Source organism: Watersipora subatra, chromosome 6, assembly GCF_963576615.1.
Source record: "Watersipora subatra chromosome 6, tzWatSuba1.1, whole genome shotgun sequence".
Lineage (NCBI taxonomy): Eukaryota > Metazoa > Bryozoa > Gymnolaemata > Cheilostomatida > Watersiporidae > Watersipora > Watersipora subatra.
The window spans coordinates 57,446,962-57,471,844 of NC_088713.1; the positions used below are offsets into that span (position 1 = coordinate 57,446,962).

The 24,883-nt window shown below is 35.8% G+C and overlaps 1 protein-coding gene and 1 long non-coding RNA gene across 2 annotated transcripts in view; one reads left to right on the forward strand and one right to left on the reverse strand.

The window, feature by feature from the left end:
• LOC137398921 (uncharacterized) lies at nt 1-23,603 on the reverse strand. The gene is made up of 4 exons (XR_010979058.1): nt 23,487-23,603; nt 9,268-9,342; nt 4,170-4,302; nt 1-482 (listed from the first exon to the last, which is right to left on the reverse strand). It is a non-coding gene; the product is annotated as an uncharacterized lncRNA (long non-coding RNA).
• The window catches only part of LOC137398395 (serine/threonine-protein phosphatase 6 regulatory ankyrin repeat subunit B-like), a 627,280-nt gene that overhangs the window by 19,192 nt on the left and 583,205 nt on the right, over nt 1-24,883 (forward strand). The window lies entirely within an intron of this gene.

A 24,883-nucleotide genomic window follows, 5' to 3' on the forward strand; every position in this document is an offset into this window, starting at 1 on the left:
AACAAAGCTGCTGTCACCTGATAAGATATCGATTGATCAGAAGCTGGTTGAAGTTGAGGAAATTCTTTCATTAGGAAAGGGAGTTGAGGTGATAGAGGACATAAATGATTCTGATCTGAGGTATTTATTAAAGCCGATGCAAGGGTGCTGGTTTTTGTTAGCCGCTAACAATAAGCTTTTACATTGAAAGCATCTCAGAGTGTTCCTAAATTAGCTCATTCAAGAGAATAAACATAACTATTCTCTAGTTAATTATTTTAACTTTTGTTAGTCACAACTAGTCTAGTTTGTTCATGTTTATGCTGTACTACAGAGAGCTGGAGTAGAATACTGGAAGAGTCTAATGAATTATAGAGAAGTATCTGTCACACCTGAAGATGGTCAGACCAGAGGCTGTGTGAGATTGATCCATTCAACTTGGCTATGGATAAATATAGTTGCTGTATTCCTTCAGATATTTTTTGATTGCCTTCTGGGAAAAACTAAAAGAACAACATAGATTTCCCATAATGCAACAAATGATAAAGAAACCTTGACGGGAGAATGTAAGAGATCCGATCTATATCATTATATAGCGGATTCTGTGTGAAAAGCACTCAAATGTGAAACTATTAGCCCTTTAGCGACCACGCGTTTGCGGCTTGAAATTTCCCAGCGCACCAGAGCATTTACTAGGGCGATTTGAACCTTCGACACGACTGCGTGAAAACTGCATCAACTTTCATCAAAATTGAGGTAGATACATAAATTAACATGCATAGAAATGCTGAGAAAGTTCTCTACAAGCTTACAATTTTACAAGCAATTTATTACAAGCATACTTATTATGTAGATAGCTTGCAATTGTTTGCCTGCAAGTCTCAATTTGTTGAAGCTACCAAATTTTTTATTTTTGTTCGTCATTTTCAATTGTGTTTTCTAATTAATAAAAGTAATTGACAATGTTGTACAAACAATATTTACATGGATTCATATGTTCACAACAATTTGTAAAAGAAATTGGTCGTCCAAGAGCGTTGAAAGTGGAGTTATGATCTTCGATGCAATGCAGGATCGCCGCTCAAAATTCTCAGCGCGTGGCCCTAATGACCAGCGAAAAATGGAGGCTTGACATGGTCACCTAAAGTTGGCTATAACTTGCATGCAAACTGGCATACAGCTACAGATGAATATGCATTAGAAAGCTTAGAAATTTCTCAACAGGCAGCCAATTATTCCCTGCAAATCGGCTGTAAACATTTTGGTCAATATTCTGATTTAACGAAGCTGTCAGCTTTTTACCATAAAATAACAATAATAAATACATTTTTCAAAAGCAATAGCTCTAAGAAAATGGTTTATGATAAGCATCTGCACGGTGTCATATATGTTTGCAAGACGTAGAAAAAAAAAGTTGTTGTCCGAGTGCATCAAAAGCAGAGTTAGGCGCTCCTGTGCATTGCGGGTGCAGATTTTAGAAATGCTCATGACGCCATGCCGATAAGCATTGCACGAGATGGCTTACAAGACCTGACATGGCTGTTCAAACTCTGCTATAATTTTCGTGTAAATTGGCATTTAGCTGCAAATGAATATGCATTTGAAAGCCGAGATATTTTCTAGACTGATTTTTTCCTCCTCCAAACAGCTTGCGAAGCCTTTACAACCTGAGATCTATATATTGATAGTTATGATTTTTGCTGACTTTAGTTATGATCTTATGCATTTCTTGCAACTTGATTTATGTGAGAATTTTGCATATAAACACATTGCACAAATTCATGCGTGCTGCAGTACAAATTATTGTGCATAAAAAGAATTGAGTTGTGAGCCTGCATTGGCACATTTGGTGAAGCAGCACAAAACAGGAGGCAACAATTATTACAAACACAAACAGCAAATCATGGACTGCTAAAATGCATGAGAACTGAACTCTTTGATAATGTGGGTGCCCTAAAAAGGGCGGTTTGCAACAAATACAACCTGTAAAGGCACAACAAATACAATACATAGACAATAAAATTTTAGCAAGTGTATGTACAAAAGCAAGTTATACAAAGCGATGAAGCATTTGCAGACGCTAAATAAAATTTGAAATGAATTTATTTAGCATGATAAGCATCAAAACATGACTCGCACAATGGTACTTCGCATGCTAGACATTTAAATTTAGTTTCGCGTCACTCAAGGGTGTTGTCATCAGCGCACCTTTTGCAGTGCCTACAAATTCTGTATTTTGCTGGTCTACCTTTCCCTGGACTATTTGGCACTATTCGATGAGTAGAAGAAGTTGAAGCGCAGGGAATACTGTTTTTGCAACAAGAACTGGTATATTCAAATATCTGATGAATTAATTTCTGTCGAAACTGTAAGTCAGTTATTTTACATCCGCTATGGATTCTCTAAACTATGGCCGCATTGTATACACAAACATCTAACAAATGAAAAAAATAGTTTTTTGTATCATTTCATGGTTATAATATGCAAATTTTGATCAGATTTATAAACTCCTCCTGTGTATTTGTTGTAATCTAAAATAACAGCTGACGTGCAAACTATATCCCATTTATAATTTACTTTGTCTGTCTCTGCGCCTTCCATGTTTTTATGCATAGTTGAAATTAAAGAAATATATTTTTTATCTCTCCAACAGCCAACCATACTTTCTCCATCAAAAAAGCTTTTTGTCTCACCTTTTTTAATAACTTTTTCATTACACATTTTCAAATCTTTGGGGACACTTTTTCTGTTTGGACGCAAAGATCACAAACATGAGTGTTATTTTTTATAAGTTCAGCTGCTAACTCTGGCGAATTATAAAAATTATCCATAAATAACAATGACCTAAATTTAGTAAACCACTTATTAATTTCATGACTATGTTGTGAGTGATTCCTCTACCAGTTCCTTCGGCATGCTCTCGCTCATCACCAATGTACACAGACGACTTGTGCACATAGCCAGAGACAGCATCGCAGAGAGCAAATAGCTTTATTCCAAATCTAGATCTTTTAGATGGAATATACTGCCTGCAGCTGAGTCGCCCTTTCCAAGCTAGCAAGCTTTCATTTATAGATACAAATTTACCAGGCAGCGAAACAGAAGATAATCGGTCACATGTCATGGCAAAAACATTTCCTAGCTTGAACAATTTATTGCCAGCAGGGTTTTCCGAATTGTCAGCAAAATGTAAACTGTTTACAACCATTGAAAACCTGTTTCTTGAAATCATTTTACTAAACACTGGGGTAGATAACAAATGATTGGTAGATCAGTAAGACGACAGAGCAGGCTTCTTGACAATACCCATAAGCTGAATTAAACCAAAAACTCGCCAAATATATTTTTCATCGACAAGCTGCCAGGCATGCCATGTTTTTGAAGGCCATATCTACTTGTTTCATTAACTATAACATTCATGATGGCCGATGTAATAAACAGCTTTAAATAGCCAAAAATACTTGTCTGTTCAGTAATTCGGTTTCTCACACCTGCCAAGCTGCCATCAAAATGAAATTCTTTGGGTTTTAAATCGGCTCCTCTTTGAAATCCGTCATGACATCCTCTTTCAACGCCGGCCGTTTCACTTTCACACTCCGATTCACTCTGTTGATCTTCTTTTTCACTTTCATCGTCTTCTTCACATTCTTCTGCACTAAAATCGTCTGCTTTACTTTCAAACCAGTCGATATCTTCCGGTAGACAAATCTTTTTAGCAGCACTTAAAATATCATGTCCGTTCGTGATGATAAGCTGTCCATGAAGAACTTTCAACTTCTAGCGACGTGTTCTTTTTGCATATGCGTATAAGGGACTAAATATATCCTCAAAATAGTGGTATGATATCTTTTAAAACTCCTCAAATTATTAATTAAACATTTTAGTGCCGTTTTTAAAATAAATAAATGGATTTAAAAAGACCTATCGAAGACTCAGATCCGACGGGCATACACGGATTTCATGCGCTGAGACTGCGCTCTCAACACGTAAAGTTACAAGAACGGGGTGGAAAAGGTTTAATGTGAGTCAACAGTTAGAATATAAATATCACCTCTGTTCTTAGTAAGATGTTATTATGAAATACATGCACACTTATGTGCATTAGAGTCATAAACAAGCACACAAAATACATGCATTGTATTACACTACAGTACAGACTATTATTAAAGATACATGAAACAAGAACTCACCATGTATATAGTATACAGATACTTGGAAAGGGTATGCCTAGCTTCTTCAGAAATGACCAGTTGACCTCCGATCTCCTTGACCATAGAGTAGCGTAAGGCATAGACTAAGTCCTCATAGAAAAGAGTAGATGTGCTAAAGCATCAAAGAGAATGACTCACAGTCTATATTTCACAGGAGTATGTATATCTCAGCTACTTAGCATGCCTAAGTTCATATCATTATACCCTCATCATCTTTAAAGGTTGACTTGCAACAAAATTCACATTACAGTTATTTGGTATCAAAACATTCACTATGTCTTACTCTGCTATGTTGTACGTGCAAAATATGTGGAAATGTGATTACACGCTCTTAAAAGCTCAAAAATGAAGAGTTAATCGCCGCCATCACGAAACGGCGTAGATCGGAATCAGTTTATTTCTCTGACGTAGTTAATCCAATTGGTTATTGTTTTGAAAGGTAATGTTCTCAGGTGAAATTAGAGGTCAATAAAGGGCTCAACATAAAACTTCTCGTAGCACTAGTTTATGACAAAAACTTTGGGTTTTACCGAAGACCCCATATCAAATATAAATGCTCGCTACTTGACAGTTTTGTTTCGGCTTGGTCTAATCGTCTAGTCACAATTTAATCATGTGACCCATACTTCCTGCCAAACAGCACGAATAATTTCTGCAGCATTTTTCGATTATCACAGGTAACCAACAGGCTCGTCATGTTTATCAGACAATGATATGTACTCCTTCGAGCCAAAGGTTAAAAAATTAAACGAATCTTCACGGTAGGTTATAAGATATCAGTGCTGAAAGTGACAGCATTACAATGATGATGAAATAGACGGGTAAGAACAATAGACGTGGTTTTATTGAATGCGTGAAGTATATTTGTGAAAATATTAATAAAGATTAAATATAATACAGCCAATAAGCATATCACCTACAGAGTACCTGCAGGTAAGTATAACTTCTCTATTATACAGTGCACCCTGGAGATACGATTACCTGATATACAATTTTTTCACCTTACGAAGTTGAACAACGTGAGATCTTCACCTCGCAATGCAAATTTTATTTCACTATACGAATTTTGAGAAAAGTTTTGTCCGAGTTAAAATTTGGCGGTCGGTGTGCTCATAACGCACGTCGAAATAACAAAGACGACGAAATGCGGTTTGCCGAAAACATTTCACAACGTTTAGAAGAGACACGATGACTGACTTCTCTCAGGTCAGCGTTCCACATGGGAAATTTTGTGACAAGCACATAATCGAGAGCGAGTATCCATTTTTAGCGTTATAATCCCTCTACAAGACAAAGGAAAAATGATTTCCATGACAACAGAGTTGGAGGCCATAAATAAATAAGAAGACGCCTGTATTGTTAATATTGCCAAGGAATATGTTCGCAACCAGTCAACAATTGCAATTATTAAAAATAAGAAATTCGTTAAAGCAAGAACGAGGAGCTTACGACTGATGACTTGAAGGAGTTGAAAGCAATACACGGGATGTAGAAGAGACATAAAATCCTACATCGACAAAAAAGTGTGAAGTGTTAATTTACCGTTGTGAACTGGTACATAAAAACATTACTGTACAATGCATATCATTATTTATCTTCTTTGTTTGGCATTTTTTTCGTGCTTGATTCAATACATTTTATGTTTTATTTATTTCATTTTGATTTCATGTTTTATTTTCTTGTTTAACCATGTCTTTGTAGATGGGCCTGTTTTTTACTACGTAAATACAAATCATCCTATGTATGTAACTCATATATAACTAGCTACTCAAGATAGTTGACGCATCCATATTACTTTCTAGAAGATGCTAAAACCATGCCGTTTAGGGTATAAATACGTACAAACCTCTGTATGTATGGGCACATTGATTTTTGTGCACGTTTCATTCAAGACAAACTACTGTACAACCTTCTCTGAATCCTTTTACAAATGTTAGCTAGCTAGCAATTTTCTGCACTACCCAGCATTTACAGTGCACGATCAAGCGTCATCCTCAATAAGTAATAATCCGCACTAAGTTAGCTTATTTTCTTCGAGCACTCTCTGTACCAGCAACAAAGTTGTGTTTTCCTGGCAATTTCTGCTTTTCACGACCCAAAAACAATAAACTTGATCAACAGCTCAAGTCACGTTACTCCAAAGGTATGTGCGTACACTACTGTATAGTAAATAAAATTTCATTTTTTGATGACCATTATATGGTCAAGTGTACGAGAGGCCGCTTTTGAGAATTGCAACGCATGGCCTTTACGGTCAAGTTAGGTTTAAAAAGGTTTTAACCAGACTCGCTAAAGGCTATAGTAAAAGCTGGGAAGCGAAAAGATTTTAGTGATGAAAAGTTAAAATTTAATGAATAAGTTAAAAATACATACTGAAACTCAGCTTTAACTAACTTTGAATGTGTGTTTAGTAAGATAAACATATTTGAAGTGAATTAAAAGCTTATGTTGTACGTACGTCTTGATAGTAAGAACTCCTTACCATGCGTACTGCATTTCGTACACACATGATGTTGCATTTTACAGTTCTGCAGATTATAATCACTAGGTGCACTTAATACAATGCAGCTACTATAGGTAACTATAGCTACTAAAATTAACATATTATTTTGTTACTAATTTTTAATATGTACAACATTTTTATAAAATTTTGGACGATTTTTACGATTTTTCTTTGCATTATGTAATTACAATGGCTTCTATACCCCTACATACGATTTTTTCACTATACAATGCCAACCTTGGAACGGATTAACATCATATCTCGAGGGTGCACTGTATTTGTGAAAATATTTTGAGGAATGAGGTTGCATGAAAGTTCTAACAAACCATCTCGTTCATCTACATTCCATTTGAGACATTTTGAAAAGAGATTCTGATGACCACTTACAGTATACACTTCACAGAAATAATATTGATATCTCAGCTTCTTAGCATGCCTAGTGCAAATCGTTAGACCCTCATCACCTTTAAGCTTTATACTAGGGTTGCACGATAGCTCGATAGCGATAGTTGTCTTTCTCGATATGAACATGTTGCCTACTTTTAACCTATAGAAAGATCTGAAACTAATATATCGTTATCGAATAATAAAAAATAATATAACCTAATACTTATCGCCCTCGGATAGCTCGAACATATGGTTAACTTGAACGGATTTGTTTGGTCCGTTCCCACGCAATGACAAATTGCTTTACATAACTCGACCTCAACTTGGTTAACTCGAACAGTAGAGAGAAACATAGAGATAAAACTAAACTTTTAGTAGTGCTTAGACGTCGTTATTACCATCATTGGCAAAATATCTTTGTTAACGACTTTTCTTAAGGTTTGCAAAAATCAAATTTTGCCAAACATCCGCTTAACGATGGACCTCCGAAAGCTAGGAAAAGTGAGCTAACCTTCGAATAAACTTAAAGCACACAAATTATATAATTTTTTTTATTATATAGTTCAATACATCAGTCTTGGTTTTTGAATGAGCCTATATTCAATACACAAAAAATAATAGAACTATGAAAACCAGGGTGTCAAAAGTATGTCCTGCAATGAAAAACATCTGGTTGCGGTTCCCATTATATGACATTATTATTATTTAGCCTTAGGTAGTCGACCCCTTTGGCTGCCATTGAGGCTGCGCTTTTCTGTGACAATCGGTGCTGTTAAACCCAGAGAGCGCTAATAATAAACAAGAATTCTAAATAATCAACAATGCCCGGGATCGCGCTGACGCCCGACCAATACAAACACATGTTCAGGGTTAATTAACTATGCTTCAATAAATATACTGTCGTTGATAAAGGTAATGAAATCACATCGATTAAATTGTGACCTGCAGTTGCTGGACTATATGTCGATCACTTTCGCAAGATCACGCAATGTTTAAAATTAACTAGTCTCAGTCGTGCCCTTCAACATCACAATGAAAAGAGAGGGCAAGTGCATAATGTCATCGGGAAAACATGGTATACTGCTTGGAATCTGCGTTATTTATCATAGAAATAATTTGTACATAGGGAGCTAATAAATGACACCGATTCCTTTGTCATCTTCATTGGTTCTCTGGAGTTGTCCTACTTTCGCCTGCCACTACCATCATTATCGTAGTTGATAAATATAAGCGGTAAGCGATAAAATAAGCGGTAAGAGCACACAACACCAAATATGGAAATTGTGATGTCACAAGTTTCGAGCTTATACCATTGAACATTTCTGTGGTAGAGCTTTGGAGAAATCCTATCAACATCAACCAATGTCTGTCTCACCATGTCAAACAATGGCTCATTCGAAAGCCAAGACTCTGATGTATTTAAATATATGATAAAAAAACTATGTAATTGATGTGCTTGAAAGAAAAATCGGCAAACTTGATCTTGGTTAAAACGCTCAAGAGAAAAATATGTCTTTTCTTATGAGCGTTTCAACAGCGATCAAGTTTTGGCGATTGTAATCTGAAAATGTCCTGGCAATCACATCACCTAAAACAACAAACCAATCTCAAATGATAGAAAAGTTTCTATACTTTCTGATGAAATTTTTTTAATTTTTACACTAGAAGCCTTTTAATTTGCAACAAGCCATCTATGCATTTGATTTATATATAGTTTGCATATGTACATTTATCTACTAATAAATACATGGACTTATGACAGTGCTCTGATAACTTGCACGCTCTGATAGCTCTAACACTTTTTCCTATCCCTTCCCACAATCCTCGATCTTTTCAGGCACGATAATACGATAGTTTTACCAGCTGCCAAGTCACGCGATAACTATCAGTGAACAGTGTCTGCTCATTGTTAATTCGATAACGTTGCTATCGGTAGGACAACTCCAACGATAGTCGATAACACCTTTTCAAACAACAAATGCCATCGCTGCTTTGTACTGTTAACGACATTGCCCTTAAAAATAATTCAAATGATTTACAGAGCTCTTGAAATTAATTTCAATAAAATGTCACAAGTTTCAAATTATGCAAGTTTAAAAAATCACTCAAGTTAAACTTTTTAATGAAATACCAACAAAGATACAATATGTGCTTATGTGCAATAACTATAAACAAATCAAGACTCACTTCTTGTCAGTGATCAGAGTGTCTATGAACTGTGTGGTTATATTTCCATCCCTTTCTGGTATTGGAGTGTACGGCCTGCAAGAATACATTTCTGATAAAAATTACAGTCGAACATGAATAACCCAAACTTAAAGGGACTGAGTGAAGGTGTTTGGTCTATCAGAGCAATCAAGTTATCCATGCACTGTCATGAGTACGTGTATTTACCAGATGATACATGTATATACACCAACAATATAGAAATACAGAAGCACATTATTGGTGGTAAATTAAGACCATTTCAACAAAGCATGTTTTACAGTTGATCAGTTGTTACATCTGAAATACTTATCAAGTGTAGTCTGTAATAAGATGTTTGGTCGAGAAGAATCGACAGTGTAACTGAGTTTAGCTACAGACTTTGAACTGTTATAATAGTTCTTAAACTCTCTAGTGACTATAAAACATCTGAAGCCTCGTTCAGATCTGCTACTGTAAGTGGATCAGGTTCAACAAGCTCTGAATCGTTATCAACTTCTCTACCAGAATCAATAACACATCCAGATCAGTGTCACCTTGAACTATCTCTTAGCCTTGATAAACTCAGGTCTAACAGCGCCCTTATCCTCTCTTTTTAACCTATGTCAGCACTGCACTTTTAATAAACTTTCCCGTTATGATATTGCTCATAGGTTTTGTTCTCCTGGTACAACCCTCTCAAAGATTTCAAACAGGCATGTAGGTTCAACTCTTTCTATTGCAAAGCAAATGTCTTGTAGAATGTCATTTTTCAAATCTTCAGTGAGATTATTACCAAAAGCATTTAAAGATGTGGTTGTGTCAAAAAATTCAATTTAATGAAATTAAGACCGATAAAAGGGTAAAACATCAGCCACAATTTGATGCCATTTTTGTCTTTGTAGACCAACCCTGTCCAGAGATATATGCGGTTGAATGAGGCCCTCTTTTAAAAAGCTCACGTTCCAGTGGGTGCTTCTTTCGTGACGTCACAAGCAATACATCTGAAAAGAAACCACGAGCAATAAATATGAGGTCGCTTCCTGAGCCAATCATCAGCGCGAAATTTTTATATAGGCCGTAATAAATTTTATCACTCATAAAACACATTGTCTATGATCTCAATTTTAAGGATTTTACTCTATTATTAAATCGCTTGGACATCGATATTTACTAAATTAATTAACATCGTTACTTTAATGAATTACTCGATCGACACGTTTTATTGGCAAACAACATAATTGTAAAAGTTGCTGTGAAGGTGACTCCGAGTTTTCTTGGAATCAGGTAGTTAAAGTTCTGCTCAGGAAGATCGGAGAATGGAGGTAAATTTATCTTTCACTTTGAGTCTCCTATAGAGTTTCCTGTTGAGTGTACATTCAGATAATATTTCCCTGATTGAGGCTAAAATGTAATTTCCTGCGCGTGCGAGATACGTATGTACAGTAAGTTCTTGACGGCTTCTTTTTAATCTTTAGCATCTAGCTATACAATGGCTTAGATTGATGAATATACTACAGGTAATATATTAGTACTCATTAATACATGTACTAATTAATAAAATTTTTACTTTTTGCTATCACTAATCATCATGTTATATTTTTTTATCGGTTCACCTAGCTACATTTGCTTCAAATTTTCTGTGGCATCTTTATCTAGTAAATTAGATTTATGATTTGACAATAGATGTTCACTTTTCACTTGTAAAAAGTGAAGAAAATCGATTGATCAATGCAAATCTTTAATTTCTAGAACCAAAGCTTCGAACCGTTGGCTTGGCGTACTTGTGCCTTTGTTAAACGTTTATTCGTTTTTAAAATTACACTCGCAATCTATTTAACTCCCAATTTGAAAGCTGTCAATAGATACGCTTTAGAATGACATATCTATGAATGACATATATCTATTGCATTTGTTTTACTGATTACAGAATGTTCATGTCGTCCCACCAGCCGAAGAAGTTTTGTCATTGTGGAAACTGCCATAAAGGGGAAAGAGAGACATGAATGTGTGCCGCATAAACCATGATGTTTTGTTTGAGTTTGTTGCAGTAGATGAATTTGTCTTATTGTATCAGCTACAACTATGTGAGTGGCCACGACTTGATGAATATTTTTAATAAAAGCTTTATGCCGAGATGAAAATATTTTTGCTTGTAACAATTATATAATAGAATAATATTGTTGAAGATAATGCAAAACATGATTTGCAGAATATTGTAGTGAATTGGATATGGTATATGGATGTCCGCAGAACTGGAGAATGTGAGTTCAAATCCAGTTAGCAGCAGACTTCTCATCCTTAAAACTCTATCCCTATCTATATTCTTTTCAAAGACATGGCTTGCTTATTTTACTTTGGTAGTATTCGGTAAGAATACTACTAGTAAGAAACTAGTAGACGGTGTAGGCAATGATATACAGCCCCACCCCAAGGATAGGCGACGGACATAATGTGGGCGGGACTTATGGGAGGCTGTATATCATTAGTATTGGTAGCTGCAGAACTGTGCTGATACAAAGACCGCGTTCTACATAGTTAGCTTGACAGAATTACCGTAGACCGGTAGAATTGGTAGTCGGTACCCAAATATTTACACAATATTTGGAGAAAGTGAGTAGGACCAATTTTCAATTTCCGTTATTTAAGGCCTTTGAAACATTCATAATAATGCATCTATAGCTGGATTTAAAATTTTATTCTAGCCAACATGAGCAAATACAAAATAAGATATATGCCAATAGAGCTGCGTAAGACTAGACTTTTATCGCAAATAGTCGATTTAAATGCGAGAGTTAGAGACAGGTTGTATAATGCGTGACATCATTTTGGGCAAGTCTGGGCACGTTTTTGTGGCCTGAGCGTTTTTACCGCGATCAGATTTTTTCGGTTTTAATCTTCAAATATCTTGGTAATGCGATCGCGTAGCACAACAAACAACATATCAACTGATAGAGAAAAAAATACTTTCTTTTAAGATTAACTCAAATTTGACGCAGCCACATCTTTAAGGACATGATTAAATATTGACGCCTCTACAACTAATTACAAGTAAATGTTCATTTCAATTGCTCGGAATGAAATAGTCTTCTGAAATGATAATGCCAGTCTCGACAGCCACTGAGCTAAAAATCATCACGCCAAACGCTCTTCTTTTTCATATTTACAAATGTCTCCGTGTGAACAAAAGAGACAAAAACTGTTGGAGTCTGATGTTAATAATATTATATTCAAGTTATCTAAAGCAATATATTCATTGTATGGAAAGGGAGCAACCAAAACCTTACAAGTTAACCATGTATTTGAGCTATTTGTGGGCAGGTTATCCATGGTTGACTGCATTAGTGTTTTATGTAAAACTAATATAGTTTTCTAGAGCGACAAATCTTTTTTAGGACAAGATTTGATTCTGCTGCACTTTTGGAAAAAATGACTTGTATTCAAAAAGCATAAAAAGATTGTGTATAGTGTGCTGCTGTAAGGGTCGACATAAGGGTCTGCTGAAGGAACCACTTTGCAGTCATACCTCAACATATGAGTATCCCAACATCCGAGAAAATCGGGACACAAGCAGTAATTCAAGCAAGTTACTGCCTTGTGATACTGCCACTATAGATGAAGGGTTGAAAAATAGAGATCAATGGTGTTCAATTGAAGGTTGTACAGTAATCTCTAGTAAGCAATGTTTATATTATAGTAGCAAACGGGCACGGTACCTGGATATAGCCTCAGGATGTGCGTCCTTGATTCTACTGATGACATGCTTCAAAAGAGTTTCGTTCGATAAGGTAATTTTATTGTCGATAAGTGAAGCAGAGGTTGTGTCCTTGGTGTGGGAAGGAAGGAACTGCCAACATAAGACAACACTCTGTAGTCATATATAAATATTGACGAGTTGAAAAAATCTCCTATACACGTTAAACCTTTATTTGAACACCACGGCGCTCTATTTTTCAACCATTCCCTTAAGAGTGGTGCTTTATTAGAGATGACAATCAATTACAGGGTGACGTTGTATTTTTTAAAGACCTAGTCAAAATATTGAAAAGATAAATTTAACGCTTTCACGAGTAAATCGAATGTCGCCTATTATATTTTGCACTCTTCTCTGAGCGGTGCAACATTAGCCCTTTTGGAGGCAAGAAATATGTTAGATTACCTCTAACTTGTAAATTTTTAAATAGAAATGCATGAAGAAACTGATACATGTCTCTATCAGTTGATATCTATTGCTCATAATTAACCAATGATGATTCTATAGCCTGCACGGTAATTTGTTGAAACTTTCAACTTTTTTATTTCATTTTAAACTTGAATGTTTATTTTCGTTCTACGACTATATTTAACAAGGTTGCATGAAAGCTCATTGTACTCATCGATATGTTTGTTACAATTCACAGCCAAAACAGGATTTTTATGTGCAATAGAACAGGAGTAACGAGCGTCGATCCATCATAAGCTGGGTTCAGATTACCGCAACATGCTGTCAAATAATACCCTATAAATATGAGAATTTATTAGTTTAATAATAATAATAATAATGATCTATCAAATGCTACAAATGTATATTCAAGAACAAGAAACACAAACTAGCCATAATTATAATACATGCTACAACAATAATTAACATTTTAAAACAGATACAGCAAAACTCGGATAACTCGACTTCAGATAGCTCGAACACATGGTTAACTCGAACGGAATTGTTTGGTCTGTTCCCAGGCAATGATAAATTGCTTTAGGTAACTCGACCTCAACTTGGTTAACTCGAACAGTTTTTGCCCAACGGCTACTGCGACTGTGTTATCTCTTTAAAATATTACTTTATTCCAAGCCATAGAGATAAACCTAAACTTTCAGTAGTGCTTAGACGTCGTTATTACCATCATCGGCAAATTATTTTTGTCAATGCCTTTTCTAAAGGTTTGCAAAAAATCAGATTTTACCAAACGTCTGCTTAGCGATGGCCCTCCGAAAGCAAGGAAAGGTTAGCTAACTTTTGAATAAACTTGAAGAAAAATCGGCAAACTTGTAAGACAAAACACTTTTCTCATGATATGTAGTTTCAAAGTTAGAGTGGCAAATGTTGTTATATGTTAAATACAAATCAAATTTCTGTCCAAAGACTTTTCTATTACTCGGGCAAAGCCGGGTGGCACAGCTATTCTATACCTATAAATCTCAGAGTCTAACGTACGGTGTGTCCAGCTATTGCTATTAATATTTAGGAAATAAATATCCGCTCCGTGCTGGATTTGATCTCAGGGCCTTTACTAGTAGAATCACACAGCAGGGCAGAAAATCATGAGACAAAGTAAAAATATACGTGATTTAACTATAAAACTGATTTTATCAATTTCTGTGAGAAGAGAAAAGCAGTTTAAGATTCTAACACGATTTAAATTTTGTAACCAGACAAACAGACAGACAGAGTTTCATATTTATGTAATAGGTACTAAAAATTAAATACCATTTTTTTACAAAAAAGCAAACAAAAACTTCAACACATCTGGTGAACTTGAACCTGCTGCCGCTATCCGCTTCCACAATTTTGTTGCAGTTAAAATATAAATATTTGAATATATGTTTTTGTAATATTCACTATGTTTCTATGGTGCGCAGTACTGCGATGCAGCCCCCTCCGAAGTCAAGGGGATTGTACGTTTACATGCTGTGCAGTGGTTTTCAGCAAATTACCCAGAGAAGAGAAATTGTATAAATCGAATCATCTGATGGAGAAATAGAACCGATCATGGATACCGAACGTCAGAAACGGTCTTTTTTTGCTTCTGTCGTCATTATACTTTTATTTACAACACATTCACAGGGTTTAACAAACCTTGACACAATTTTTACAAAGTAATTTATTTTTAATAAGTATTTTTAAGTAATATATTATTTAAACGTTACTTTAGGACTTGCCACCTATTTGTCGAAAAGTGTTGGCATCGACAACAAAGTCTAGGAAAGTAATCACTTCATCATCCTCGTGGGTGCAAACCAAAAATAAATTTAGGTGAAAGAAGATCTAAAGAATTGAAAAAAAAACAAGATTGGCGGGATAACTTTTTTACTAGTTTACGGCCCTCGATGAATCTGCCTCCACAGCATGAGAGCTATGTGCAGCCACTGCGTAATTGTCGCTTCCTTGCTGTGCGCAGTGATTTCAGTGTGAAGACGCCGTTTCCATGATTCGGAGAGAGCGCAAATCCGAAGTGCTGCACATCATAGAAACATAGTGATAGAGAAAGTTTTATGTAAACATTTCAAACATATATTAAACATGATGAAATATCTAAAAGTATATATTGTCTCCTCCTGTCAGAAATGCACCACTTATATAGAACTGAATGAGGGTAATGAGGATATTATAAACTCATATGTGAGAGAATAAATAATATGGAAACCTCCTGTGGGTGATTAGTAAGAGTATAAATCAAGATATGTAATGGTTGGGGTCATGACCTTGGGTTAGAGTAGTCAGCACCTTCTTATGAATGGGATGTTGGTATAAGGAACTAAACATAACCATAGCAACCAGTCACCCTACATAGAGAATTCACAGAGCTAAGAACAGTAGTAGCTAAATAGATTTGTTATATATAAATTACTAAGTCTAAAAATGAGGAATGAACTAGTTAGTACCTGATTGGATATATTGTTAAATATCTAGCTTCTATGAGTATAGCTTACACTTCCAATTGTAGTATGTTTATTTTGTAGAGAATGATTGAAGAGAAAGTATACCACTAGACGAAAAGTTATCTTACCTTTATAAACATAATGCACAACTCCTACCATATAAATATGGCTTAAATGAGATTATCTGCTCTATATCAGTTTGTTACCTGGGAAGGGAGGAACATTACCTATGGTTATTCATAGAAAGGAGAGAGAAAGGCTGATATTGGAAGAAAGCAAGACTGTACAATAAAGAGAAGGAGTCAAAGTCACACTTTTCTATCTGGAAAGGATGGAGATACTAGGATAAACATAGTAGGTCTGATGAGGAAGTACAAAAAGGAAGTTGAAACTTACAAGAGAGGAAGCAGATGAGTTCAAAGAAGTTGGGATGACTGTAGACTGTGAGCCAATGAATAGTCAAAACATGAAGTTGCTGGCATTCAAAGTCAACCAGAGCACTATTGAAGCCTTCTGTTAAAAGCAAATAACAAATGCCTCTTGATGGCGTTGTTAGAAACAGCAAAGACCTTGCTAAAGCATTCCAACAGCCAATGACTGCATGTGAAAGATGAGAAATGGAAGTTATCTTATCAAAAACAAATAACTCCAGCTTTCAACAATTTGATATTGTAAGGTGAGCAAAAACGTCCTTTTGGTACAAAACATTCAGCAACTCTATTAAATATCAAAATAGCCTTAGAGTCTCTTTGAGGGTGTGGGTAACCTCTGTATGTTGAGATTGAAGGTGTGTTAGTGGTACTGAGTCTGTATACTTAGTTGCCTGATGAGAACTTATTACCATCAGAACAAATATGTAGTCAGAGACAGAATTGCAAATACTGACTTCTAACAGACATCAGCCATGTTAGTATATCCGGGTACTGAGATGACTTACTTTATTGCAAATGTATATTACATGTAAATGCTAAATTAAAAAGGTAGATTAGGTGCTGCAATTATGAAAATTTTCCAAAACTTTTTCATAAAATTTATGAAAAACTAGGTGAATGCTGGGCATAGGTATTAAAAACAGCTTATAAACAGTGGCGGGTAATCTAGTTGCCTACCACTAATAATAGTTGCCTACCTAATACCAAGTGCTAGGCGTATTCTAACCAATATAACAAAGCTTAACAAACAACAAGCTATAACCAATATAACTTAAATTGTTAAGAAGACTAATTTGAGTAAGCTACTATCAGTATTGCTAAACATACTACTTAGAGCCGTGAGCGCAAGCTTTATTGATATTGCATAACACAGAGTGCTAGGCTTATTTTAACCAATATAACAACACATATCACCTAATAAATTCATCACATCTTGCTTAGCTTAATTGGTTAAGTTATCACCAGGCGAATGAGAGGTTCTGAGATCAAATCCAGCACCAAGCAGATCTGTCATCCTCAGATTTCAATAGCTGTAGCTAGACACGACAGAGTTTTAAATTTATATGTATGGGTTATGTAGGCTAACGGACTATTAAAAAAGAATAAAAACTGTGCATCAATACTCACAGACTGATGTCCTATGTAAAATGCATTGCAGTTGCAGAAATGTTTTCCCTGAATATCTATTTAGTTGCAATAGCTGTGCAGTAGCAGTAGCAAGTGTGTCAAAGCCATGCAGTATACAGGATAGTTACATAGCGCACTTTTACTAACGCATGTACAAAGACACAACACAAAGACCCAAATCTAAGAAAGACATACCTAGAGACAAATAATTAAAATTTGCTGCTTGCATACGGAATCATACACATACATACATTGTATGAGATGAAATGGTATGAGATGGCGTGGTATGAAATGGCGTGGTATGAAATGGCGTGGTATGAAATGGCGTGGTATGAAATGGCGTGGTATGAAATGGCGTGGTATGAAATGGCGTGGTATGAAATGGCGTGGTATGAAATGGCGTGGTATGAAATGGCGTGGTATGAAATGGCGTGGTATGAAATGGCGTGGTATGAAATGGCGTGGTATGAAATGGCGTGGTATGAAATGGCGTGGTAGGAAATGGCGTGGTATGAAATGGAGTGGTACAAAATGGAGTGGTATGAGATGAAATGGTAAGTGATGACATGGTATGAGATGGCATGGTGAGAAAGAGAATGGTATGAGATGGCGTGGTATGAAATGGCGTGGTATAAAATGGCGTGGTATGAAATGGCGTGGTATGAAATGGCGTGGTATGAAATGGAGTGGAATAAAATGGAGTGGAATAAAATGGAGTGGAATAAATAGTAGAGCAGGAACATAAACTTATCTTTCAGCCTTTTCCTTCGGAGGGTGGGCTACTCAAACTAAGATGTTTTATAGTCAAAAATTTATGCTGAATTTAATTATAATGTTTCTACACCTATGTGTTTGCACATTTTTGAGCTAGAAAGCACTTTCGAAATGGGAGGGGGCAACTCCAAGTTTGGTTGGAAAACCTTACATATCAGACAAAGAAAACTATTTTATAATCTCAAAAATTAATAAATGCTTTTATTTGAGATTAAGTGAGTCAATTCTCAGCATTCCTTAACCCATGCCAAGGATGCAGCTTGTTTCACTGTCTTGATTAGTCTGTGAATGAAACCCTAGTCAGAGTGACTAAACTTCAATATGAGACAGCCAAACAGTATTTAAACAGATGGTTGATATTAGAAGAAGAGAGCATTCAATGTGAAATTGCTCAAAAAGTGCTATGCATTGAGAACTTCGATGAGAGTTCAGACTTGTTGTCATTATGCCTGTTATAAAAAATATTGTAACAAACTCATTATGGAAAGAGCTGAGAAAAGACACGAGAAGAGACAGAAAGAATGTGATACAGCAGAAGAGGTGAGATTAGATATTTATAACTTTACAAATTCATGATGATTTCTCCATGATGATGGTACTTTGGTGGGCAAAAAAGAAAATATTTTCATTTTTGTCTGCACATTTTGTGAGCAGCAAAACTAACTCTTTGCAGTTTACATGACGTGTTATAGCCTACAATTTGGACATAAATTTATAGATAAATTACATGTATGATTCTTCCTTAGTTATTTGCATAGGACCACACAAACTACGCTAGATATGGCATGCTGTACTATGCAGAGATGACTAATCTTAAAGTATAGCGTAACAAGGTGTATGAGGCTCTTATGAAGAAGGGGTACTTTACTTATTAATCATGACATAACTGTCCATTCAACTCAATCGCTTGTGATCAATCTATTGAGCAAACAGTTAAAAGAGACTCAAAGTCTCACGGTGTAATCATAGGGTTTACCAGAAATCATCGGCCTCTCAATGCTGGACTCTATCTCACCCAGAACAAACAGCTGTATATACAGACACGAAGAAGATGCTAGTGCCTGGTGATTCGGATGCAGCAAGTTATGAGATGTGTGAAAAGGCATGAAAGGCTGATGAGAAAATGAGGGAAGTCATGAAAGACTCATAACAGCAATAATAAATCCGTTTGCGTTTCAGACCACCAAGCTAGTACATATTACCAGTGGTGCAAAAGCCTCCATTGAAGTGAAGCAGGATCTTGAAATGGCAAATGTGATAGAAGAGAAACAGCTTTCAGAATTTGTCCAGAGGAGGTTAAGCACCCAAGAGATTAATTTCAATGCATTCATCAAGTCAGACAAGCTCAAAACCTTTCCCACATTACCATCAGCTAGGAAAAAATCAAAAGAAAAAGTCTTAGAGTGTTCGCGCAGACTGTTTGAGAATTTGTTAGTGATCAGCCAACAGCGTAACTTGGATTTGAGAAAAGTGTTATCATTCTCTCTTGGCAACGTCAGCTGGTCCCTGGCTAGCTCTGATGGCTCTATATTGAAGACTGCCAAGTCGGCTCTGATGGCTTCTGTTGAGGAAGATGTTGATGATCAACCATCAATTTATGTTAACCAGGATCAGCTACCAGTCTAGACGCTGTTGGGGTTGATGCTATGGCTGAAATTCAGAGCCTGAAAGCTCCTCCAACTTTTGGCATGGTTGCAAGTCAGTGTTTGCAACGGATAGTTAGTACTGCAAACGTATATCACACATGTTGTGTGGATTTTGTTTGTGACACATACCCTGATATCAGCATTAAAGGAGGTGAGAGAAGTCATAGATGTGTGAAAGGAAGGCAGAGGTTGCTGTGTTTAGTCCGAACTAATCAGTGCCAAAAAGGTCTGAATTCTTAGCAGATGGCTCAGACAAGACTGCTTTAGTGAAATTTTTAAAGGATACATGGAGGAAGTCAACTGTGAAGCAGAAACTAGATCTTGTAGCAGCTTTTTCTCAAGAATGCCACATGATCAGCTATGACCTTGATGGATCAATCGCTGTAAGCCAAATAAATAGTTTGACACCAGACCACGAGGAAGCAGATACGCGCATGTTAGCACATATCGCAAAGATAATGGAAGACAAACCCAGCTCAAAAGTTCTAGTCAAGTGCCAGGACACAGATGTTTTCCTTAGCTGTCTATCTCTAGTGGATGAGCTGCCATCACAAAAACTCATTTACTGCTGTGGTAAGAAGCAGTTGAGATATGTAAACAGGCTGTCTGTCTACTTTCCTCACACCCAAATGATGCAAAGCACTGCTCAGACTCCATCCTCTAAGTGCATGCGACAGTGGAAGCGCTTTCTATTTCAACGGGAAGATAACCTTCTTCAAGCTGCTAAAGAACAATCTTGAATTCTGTAACACACCGAAATCATTGGGAACAGATTTTGAAGTTGATGGTGCAATAAGATAATCTATTGAAACATTCATATGCGGATTATATGGTGAAGAGACAAATTCAATCAATGAAGCAAGGTATAAGATCTTCTGCTCACCGTCTCGCACATCACAACCAAACCTACCACCCACACTAGATGAATTAAATCTCCATATATTTAAGGCTGCCAATCAGGCCGCGATATGGAGAAGAGCCAAGCAAATCATCATCAATGCTCCATCCCCCAGCAATGTGGATGGTTTATGGAAGATGGAGAGCTTAAAGCTAGATGAATACCACAACAACCAGCACCTCCTGATGTGCTCGTGGACATGTTTTTTCAATGCAAAACTGGGTGCCAGTCTTGTCGCTGTCAGTGCAGCAATACAGATCTCAAGTGTAGGGACATGTGCAGAAGCAGCTGCTGTAGCAATAGAAATAAAGAGGATGGAGATGAAAGTAGTGATGCAGAAGACTCAGATGACTGTGAATTAGAAGGTTAGTATTCGAGTGGTGTTGTAATCAAAGCTGCACTTCATGTTTGATTAGAATACATAATTATGTGTCACACCGTATAAAAGACTGACTAATTGCGACTTCACTTGCATAATAAAGTAAACGGCTCAACATAATAAGCATTAATGATGAATATATTTATACTAAAATGTTATATACATGGTCTGAGTCTTTAAAAATACTTTTCATTTTGTTTTACAGATCTGTAATGATATATGAGTTGCGGAATAACAAGGACAAACTGTAAAGCTGCCAAAATATTAATCAAACTGGGAATACATAATATTATGTAATACAATTCTAATATTATAATATTTGAAGAATAAATATTTTAATGTTATCAGAATTGATTCCAACTTAGGTTATTGCTAATTATTTAGTATATATATGCCATTTTCATTATTACATTGTTGGTAGAAGCACATGAAACATTACAGACTTTTATTTAATTAAAATAATGTATTTATTAAATTACTCAAAAATGAACAATCTGAGAGGTGTAGAAACCATATATTTGAAATCAGCTCAAAATTCTGATATAGATGTCACTCTTATCACATAGCCCACCTCCAAAAGGAATAAATCCCTTTTTTTGACAGCTTTTTGATGCACTCCTGCTCTACTAAAAATGGAGTGGAATAAAATGGACTGGTATAAAATTGAGTGGTATAAAATTGAGTGGTATAAAATTGAGTGGTATAAAATGGAGTGATATAAAATGGAGTGGTATAAAATGGAGTGGTATAATATGGAGTGGTATAAAATGGAGTGGTATAAAATGGAGTGGTATAAAATGGAGTGGTATAACATGGAGTGGTATAAAATGGAGTGGTATAAAATGGAGTGATATAAAATGGAGTGGTATAAAATTGAGTGGTATAAAATTGAGTGGTATAAAATGGAGTGGTATAAAATGGAGTGGTATAAAATTGAGTGGTATAAAATTGAGTGGTATAAAATGGAGTGGTATAAAATGGAGTGGTATAAAATGGTACGAGATGAAGTGGTACGAGATGAAGTGGTACGAGATGAAGTGGTACGAGATGAAGTGGTATGAGATGAAGTGGTACGAGATGCAGTGGTACGAGATGCAGTGGTACGAGATGAAGTGGTACGAGATGAAGTGGTACGAGATGAAGTGGTACGAGATGAAGTGGTACGAGATGAAGTGGTATGATATGAGGTGGTATGAGATGAAGTGGTATGAGATGAAGTGGTATGAGATGAAGTGGTATGAGATGAAGTGGTATGAGATGAAGTGGTATGAGATGGCACATTATGAGATGGCACATTAAGAGATGGCACATTAAGAGATGACACATTAAGAGATGGCATGGTAAGAGATGGCATGGTAAGAGATGGCATGATAAGAGATAACATGGTAAGTGATGACATGATATGAGATGGCATGGTGAGAAATGGAGTGGTATGAAATAGAGTGGTATGAAATGAATTGGTATGAAATGAAGTGCTATGAGATGAAGTGGTATGAGATATAGTGGTATGAAATGGTATGGTATGAAATGGTATGGTATGAGATGGAGTAGTTTGAAGTGGCATGGTATAATTTGGAGTGACATAGTAAGTGATGGAATGGTATGAGATAGCATGGTAAGTGATGACATGGTATGTGATGGCATGATATGAGATGACATGACATGGCATAAGATGAAGTGCTATGAAATGATATGATAAGAGATGGCATGGTAAGAGAAGGCTTGGTATAAAATGTAGTGGTATGAGATGGTATGAGGTGGTATGAGGTGGCATGAAATGAAAATGAAATGGCACATCGAGCAACAAAAATGAACACAAGCCTAAGTGTAGGTCAACATATGCCATCTTGTGAGACTTTTATGTGAAAAGATAGTTTTAATTAACCATATTGTAACCCTGAAAGTCTTGAAACTTATCAAATCAGCAAGTGGATACCATTTTCTGAAACAAAAAATTATAATATTCGGCAAACCTTTGCAAGCATTTAAACCTCCCTAAGCTATAATATCAGGCTTTTAGAAAAGTGTAAGCCATCCTGCATATCAACCACTGGGTCTGTTTGACTGTGAACTAGTCTAACACCTGAACAAATAAACATGAACGTTTCCGTGAAGGGAGATAATATTGCTCCATTCTAGGAAAAATTTAGCTTAGACAATTACTGCAAAATAACTCCACGGAAGTCAAGAAGCCGCAGACTAGCATAAACATAGAGCGTCACTATATAATATAGTAAAACATCTACAATCATTTTAGTATTGAACTAATGGGTGAAACGTTGAATGAAATAAAAAAATGTGACAATTGATAAACATCTGCTCACCTTGGGGCTGGTTTGAGAAGGCTGTATAAAACTCAGCTTATCTCCGCAATGATCTCCAACAACTATACAAAAGCTTCAATCACCTTGTCTAATAATTAGAGACTGCTCAGGCAAATCCCAATGGTGATTAGACCGACTTCTGCAAGCAAGGATATAATTGGCTAGCTACTTTTTTAATGCTCAGTTCTCATACTTACACAAAGCATTTACAGATATTGTGATACAAACATACTACTCATATATAAGCTCTTATTCTTAGGATGTTGTAAAATTAACTGTTGCGTTTAATATGAACTATTGTCAACAAAAACCTAAATAGGATGTACAATGACTGCCCAACAAAGTATGAGTACTGCTAAAAAGACATCTATCATGATTTTTTTATAATGATTACAGGGTTCTCTCATTCATCACAGTTAATGGGAACCTGCACCCTGAACCCAAAAATTGGCAATGTAATCTCACCCCTATGTGTATTTTTGTATATATGAAGGCTTTTTCAATGATTTAACAGTAATAGTATTTATCAACCTGTTTTATAAAATAAAAAGCAAAATTATAACGTTATTAATATTGTATTTGCATAGATTCATTCAGCCCAAATTCACTTACTACAGATGTTATTGTTTGATTTCTCAATTGAATAAAATTACATTTTTATTATTTTTAATTGATTTTTTTTGTGGTTATGTTTCTTAGATGCCTTTGAAGGTCAAGGACATTTAAAAGACATGAAGAAGGAGGTGCACAAGCAGTTTGTAGTTTTACACTTTACAAAACGTAACATTAAAAACTGAACCATGACTATTGCTATCACAGTGATGCTCATTGAGAGATTCCACTAGGTCAGAGTATGAGAGAGATTTATGTATTTGAGTTCAATTTAATTTTGAAATAAATATTTTATTCACGAAATACTGAGTCCACAGAAGCAGAATCATGAAGTAGCGAGGGAACAACTACTATGAATCACAACACAGTGATTAAAAATGTCCTCAGAAATGTCATATGGCATAAATTTAGAACAGAACTATGGACAAACATCATCTAGGAGTTGTCCTCTCCATATCGATATTTGGTTTTAGTGAACAACATGATAATTACTATACAGATTAGGCAATGACCAGTACATGGATACAGTGAAAACTGTTTAACCCTCACCTAACACACTTGATATATGTAGTAGCCTGAAAGTCATAAACACTGACCAGGATCTCAGGTTAGGTTTCTTAACTTAATGCTTCAAATTAATATTTACTAGCACCCGTAAATGTAATAATAAATTAATTTATATCTGACGAAAGGTAAGCAAATAAAACTTCCTTTACATAAATGCCTTCTTTTAATCACAAATTAAACCTTTAGCTCAAATTACTAATATATTTCATATTTAACAT